Raw genomic sequence first — 6,311 nt, forward strand, 5'->3', positions numbered from 1 at the left:
GTACTGTTTGAAAAGTGGATTGAAACCAAGTAAAGTCAAAAGGGGAGTTTCCAGATTGTAACTCGCATTGTAATGTATTGGTCATTACAACCTTAATCTACACATTTTTACAGCCCGCACAAGATCAACTTTTCTGTGTCTTTTGCAATGTCCTCTGGGCCCAGGAGTCGGGAAAGCTATGGTGCTCAGTTGGTTTCTACGACCCATGTCCCCTGAAAGTTTACTTTTAATCTTTTATTTTATTGTGAAGCTTGTAAATAAATACTTCACTAGTTGTGATCCTTTCCTTTGAAAGTAAAACCATCTGGCTTATTTCAAGAACTGCAGTGTTTCTTAATCCTACACAAAAAACCACCGCACAGCTGCACTTGCTTATAGAGGACAGGAAGGAAATGTACCAAATTAATTTCCAGCCATGAATTCTAGTTTGTAGTGCTATATAGTCATATATAATAACCAATACGGTGGTCTAAAATAACTGATAAACAAAAGTCAATTTCCTTCATGTCAAGAATATTGATGGGAATCAATTTAAAGTGGCTCTTCTAACAGAAAAATATGAAGTGGTGTTTGATAAGGACTTTTGTACTCATCAGTCCAGTTAGGAAGTACAAAAACTCCGTCGGTTGCAACTTGAGAATTACTTCTCTTCTACCTTAGAATTTTAAAGAGCATGAACTCTAGACGTTACCTAATTCAACCTCATTTCTTCTTTTGTCTTAGTTTAGTTTTTTATAAGGTTATAAGCAGTAGGACCATGACCAGAACAGGACTTATCTATTGACTCAGATCCTATTAAAGGGCAAAGGCTACAGGTAGTAGAGAAAGAAACCTTTTGGGCCACCTTCATGCTAAAGCCAAGCCACATGGAATGGCCCGAGTTCAACTTAGTTTGAGATCTGGTACTCTGCAGAGCACTGGGGTTCTAAAGATGAGTAATAGCTTCTGGACATATTATCATTAACAATCATAATCACTAGCATCTACTGAGAGCTCCTGGGCATTTTGTAAACCTTTTTAATTTGCCAACAACAATATGAGAGATAGGTATCACCCACACTTTGCAGATGGGGACACTAAGACTTGAAGAGTTGATCCAAAATCAAGCGATTAACATGATGACATTGATATCATTCATACTTTACTCTCAACCATGAAATCTATCTCCACCCTTTGTTCTGTGGTGCATAGGGAAGGAAATGTATGGCCAGATAGGGTTAGGAAATGCTGCATACTGGACTCACTCTCGGACATTCACAAATGCTCATCAGCACATTAAGAGTTTTGAGAAGTATTACAGAAAAAATTACAACACACATTAAAAAGTTGAACTATATGGGCCAGCCAAGTGGCTCAGTTGGTTAAGAGTTGGCTTGGAAGTGCGAGCTCTGAGCAGCAGGGCTGCTGGTTCGGTTCCTACATAGGTCAGTGACGCTGCGCCCTCTATAGCTAAGATGGTAAACAACAGCTCCACCTGCAGCTGGGCTGCCATGAGTGGCCAGCAATGGCATAGGCTGCAGTGGGGCTGCAGTGAGCCGCCATCCAATGGCTGGTGACCAACTGCCTCAGCCAGGAAGAGCACAATGATCATAATCACATGGGCCAGTGAAGCGGCGTCCTCCACAACTAGACTGAAGAACAAAAGGACAGCAACTTGTCTGTTCCCCTTCCACGATTCCCCAACGCTGTTCCCCTCCTCCATTCCTCAATAAAATCTTTTTTAAAAAAAAGTTTAACTTTATTCCAACAATTTGACCATTAAATCCATTTTTCCTGGAGCAGCTACTAAAATCTTGAAGTTTCTAATGGGGCAATTTGAGTAATGCTTTACAAATGATGACGTTTGGGACATGCTACCCCAAAATGTGGCACCTTAGCACATTAAATAATTTAAGCTGAAGGAGTTTGAGAAAATAGTAGAAGAATGTCATTCTGGCCTTTCCCCCTACCACTGCCCCTCTCCTCTGAAACAGGTCATAACACCCTCCTGTGAGAGGTACGTTCTTACCACCAAGGACAAATGGGACGCTGAGAAGAGTTCAAACAAACAAGACTTGCTGTTTCCCCTGTTTTACTACACTCACCTCATACTCCTTAGCCTATCATATTTCTCCATAACTGTCCACTCTTCATCACATCTAGCACAAAATACTCAGATCTAACTGTTCCTTTGGGTCTTCCTTTCCTTATGAAGGCTCCAATATCATGTAAAACTTACATGAAATACATTTGTATACTTTTCTCCTGTTATCTGTTTTTGTCAGCTTAATTTTCAGACCCAGCCAGGACCCTATGAAAGTAGAGGGAAAATTTTTCTTACACTACACTATAATATAGTATTTCCTAATATAAAAGTTATTTATGGAATGTCTATCACACACTCAATCTTACGTTGCACATGAGATGCCTTAACATCTCATGTAAATCCACACGGCCATGCTATGAGATATATACATGTATGCTACACATTTATCTCCCCCACCAGAGGGCAACAAACTCTCCTTCCAGACTTCCCTATAAGTTCACACACACACACACACACACACACACACACACACACACACACACACACACCAGTGTTTCATACAGTACAATGTATGCAATGAGGAGGTAGGATACCAGCAGTAGCAAAACACAAAGGAGAGAGTATCCCCTCTCTCGCAGGAGGTCAGGGAAAGATTCCTCCACAGAAGAGGTGACGATTGAGTTGACTTTTAAAGTTAGAGGAGGTAGGCTGATACAAAAGTTCAGGTGAAAAATCACAAAGGCATGAAACAACTTGGGAGGAATTAAGAGTTTAGTGGTTGTGCGAACCATGAGAAAACGAACTGAAATCCATTGTATTATCGTTCTTTCTTTTAGACAAGGTATTTGGACTCTAAGCTTACCCTACCGTTGCTAAGAGTTTGGTGATTCAGTTTACAGCTCCTCCTTTGGGAAGTCGAAACACTTACGTGCCCAGCATTGCAACATCATTCTGGTTTCCAAGACGTTCACAGTCAGAATACATAAAAGTAAAGAATGTGGCTAGTGTTGTAGATCTTAAATGTTCTCATCCCCAAAAAGAAATGGTAAGTGTCTGATGTGATAAAGGTGTTAGCTACCACTGTAGTGGTAATCATTTTGCAACAAATAAGTGTATCAAATCAAGAAGTTGTACACCTTAAACTTACACAATGTTAAATGCTAATTGTATCTCAATAAAGCTGTAAAAATTAATAATATAGTAGACAACAGACTTTTTATTTTTTTTAGCTGAGCCATCATGCTACCTGTTGGCAGCTCAGCAGCAACTCAGCTCGGGCTGGGCATCAAACCACTGTTGCTCAGAGCTCGCACTCTTGCGCGAGCTCTTAACCAACTGAGCCACTCAGACGGCCCAACAACAGACTTTTTAAAAAGTAAAGGAAAATAGTACCCTATCCCTTACTCTGTACCACTCAGTCCATACTGTATAGTTAAGAGCATGGTTTTGGTATCAGGTGTAGGTTTGAATGCCAATTTCAAGTTACCAAAGTTTCCCACCCTTGGTTTTCTCATCTGTCAAATGGAGCTGTTGTGGCTGGGCTAAGCACAGTGCTTCTTTACCCATGGTAAGTGCTCAATAAATGGTAGTTGTTACCATCTTTATATTAGTGAGATTTTTTTTCCATTTTTCTCTCCCATATTTCTTCTGCTTTGTCTTCCTACCTAGAGACGTACTTTGATGACAAAGACAATTTTTTATTTCTTTTGTGTCACCTACAGCTGCAAGTACAATGACTATACCTAGTGGTTAGATACAACGGTAGGAATCAAATACACTGGACCCCATGGACAGGTTTTCACATTAGTGTATATGAATAACTTTGTATAAGTGAATAAAATATTATGATAGATCAAATATATAGAAATAGTTCATCCAGGTATAATAATAAAAATAAAATTAAAGAATAAAGGATGTTATCTTCTTGAATCATGGCTGAACTACTGATTTATCATGTAAATATAATTGATCAGTCAAAAAATTCTTTTTGGTTAAAGTATTTAGAGAATGATACCACTGTCTTTGACAATGCTGGAAAAGGGACAATTAAGTGTTTTGTTCATGAGCAAGAGTCTCAAAAATAAAGATTGATCCTTAATATTCAAGCCTGTAAGATATCAAGCAGTAAACCTCGATATTACATTAAGGAAATTATTTTAAGTAAATCTAAGAATATTGCTGATATTTTCCTGCTTTGCTTGTCTAATTGCAAACTGAATACTGCTTCTGACAGAGCTCTCTTTGGATAAAGTGATGATAAGATAAACTTAATTGCTTAGCTTGAACTTAAAAATCATAGGAGAAAAAAGAAAAAAAATTCACAGGAGAGAAAAAGCTCAAAGAGCCTTGAGATTCTCAGAATGCTTAAAGAGATTGTAGATTTGTAAAGCTGCAAATTAAACATATTAAACTCTCGTTGTGTTATCACCAAAAATCCCAAAGGAGAAATAATCTGCCAAAGCATCCGAATAAATCAATGTAACTTCTAGGGAGCTCAGTTGTTAAGAGAACATGCATAAGCATACTGAAAACAGCTAGAGAAATATTAAAAGAAATTTATTTTGCTTGACTATCTTTGTGGGNGCCGTGAGCACCCATCCAATGGCCGGCAACCTATCTGCCTCAGGATCATGATCACAATACCAACATGGGCCAGTGACGCGACGTCCTCCACAACTAGACTGACGGATAAAAGGGCAGCAACTTGTCTGCTCCCCATCCCCGATTCCTCAACGCTGTCCCCTCCCCCAATTCCCCAATAAAATCTTTTTTAAAAAAAAGATGTCCACATCCTAATCCCCAGAATCTGTGCCTGTGTTAGGTTACACTATAAAGGAGAAATAAGGTTGTAGATTGAATGGAGGTTGCTAATCAGCTGACTTTAAAATATAGAGTATTATCCTGTATTATCATTGGGGCCCAAGTAATCACTGAGGTCCTTTAAAGTGAGAGAGGAAGTCAGGAGACCAGAGTCAGAGTGAGATGTGATAACAGAAGAATGGTCAGAGAGAAGTCACATTTAATGGCTTTAAAGATGGAGAGAGCGCACCACTGAGCCAAGGACGGTGGCTAGCCTAAAGCCAGGAAAAGGCAAGGAAACAGACTTCCCTCCAGGAGCTTACTGGAGGGAAGGCAGCCCTGTAGACAGGTTGATTTTAGCCCAGTAGGACTTCCAACTTACAGAATTTTAAGACAGTAACTGTATGGTTTTAAAGCCACTATATCCTTGGTAATTTGTTATGCCAGCGAACGAAAACACCAATACAAATCGCCTCCACCTATCTACTACCTATTTTCCTAATATACTCATATCATTGCGGTGCCAGGCCTGATAGAATCGAATCTTCCCCATATGCATGCCTGGCAGCAAAAAGAAAGAAATATGGGAAAGGAAGAAAGTGGTGATTAGTAAAATGGTGATACACATTTATAGTTTTGTAAAACCTTCTGTACGCTGTACGGACAGGAAAACATCGTGTTCTCCTTTGGATGTCTCTTTCAAGACTATCCCTGCATATTCTTCAAAGTAAGGCACGACTGCCAAACGCTGCACCAGCCAAGGAGAGTAAATCCCCTAAAGGAATCGGTTTTCTTAAGAACCATCTCTAGAGACGCTACATGAACAGTGGGGAAACACAACCCATTTTAAGTTTCAGTTTCCTGGAAGAAGCAAAGCAAACTAAGGAGACCGGGTCAGAGGCCAGGCGGGCCAAGAGAAGGCATAGTGGGCTGGGGAGCAGGCGCGCCCCCTCGCCGGCAGTGTCGCCGCAGCCACGCGGGCGGCGGGCGGCGGGCGGCGGGCAGCTCAGGTGCGCGGGGGGCGCAGGGCCGCCGCCCCCGCCCCGGGCCCTCGGCGGGGCAATCCGCCCGAGCCACATTTCCGCCCCCCTCCCTTCGCACCCAGGGCCTCTGGCCCGGGACTGCTAGGGGCAGGGGTGCAGCCGTGTAACGGGGTCCCACTCACCCACTGAGCGCCGCGCTCCGAGGCCCAAAGTGCCCGACCTTCCCCGGAAACTTCGTGCGGCCGCGCGTGGGAGGAGCGCCGCCTGAAGCCCGGGAACTGGGCGGGACCCTGCGGGTTCTCGAGGTTGGAGCTGCCTTATCCCGAGTGGGTGTCGCTCGGATGAACAGTTTGGGTCCTTAAAAAAGAGAAAAGAAAACTCCGCTCAAGTGGTGATTGCCTTTAAAACTAACCATTGCTCGGAATACCAGACCTGGTGTCGCCAATGATTAAATCGCTAACAAGTTAAAATGCTCACTTTCGATTTCGTTGTTTGGTTTTTGT

General features: G+C 42.0%; 1 protein-coding gene across 1 annotated transcript in view; it reads right to left on the bottom strand.

The window, feature by feature from the left end:
- The window catches only part of NMI (N-myc and STAT interactor), a 20,876-nt gene extending 14,779 nt beyond the window's left edge, over positions 1-6,097 (bottom strand). The window contains exon 1 of the mRNA XM_019646501.1: positions 5,991-6,097. The gene's annotated coding sequence lies outside the window, so the exon portion shown is untranslated. The remainder of the gene's footprint in view (positions 1-5,990) is intronic.
- Between the last annotated feature and the right edge of the window lie 214 nt (positions 6,098-6,311).

This window comes from Hipposideros armiger, unplaced genomic scaffold (genome assembly GCF_001890085.2).
Source record: "Hipposideros armiger isolate ML-2016 unplaced genomic scaffold, ASM189008v1 scaffold_104, whole genome shotgun sequence".
In the NCBI taxonomy this organism is placed as follows: Eukaryota; Metazoa; Chordata; class Mammalia; order Chiroptera; family Hipposideridae; genus Hipposideros; species Hipposideros armiger.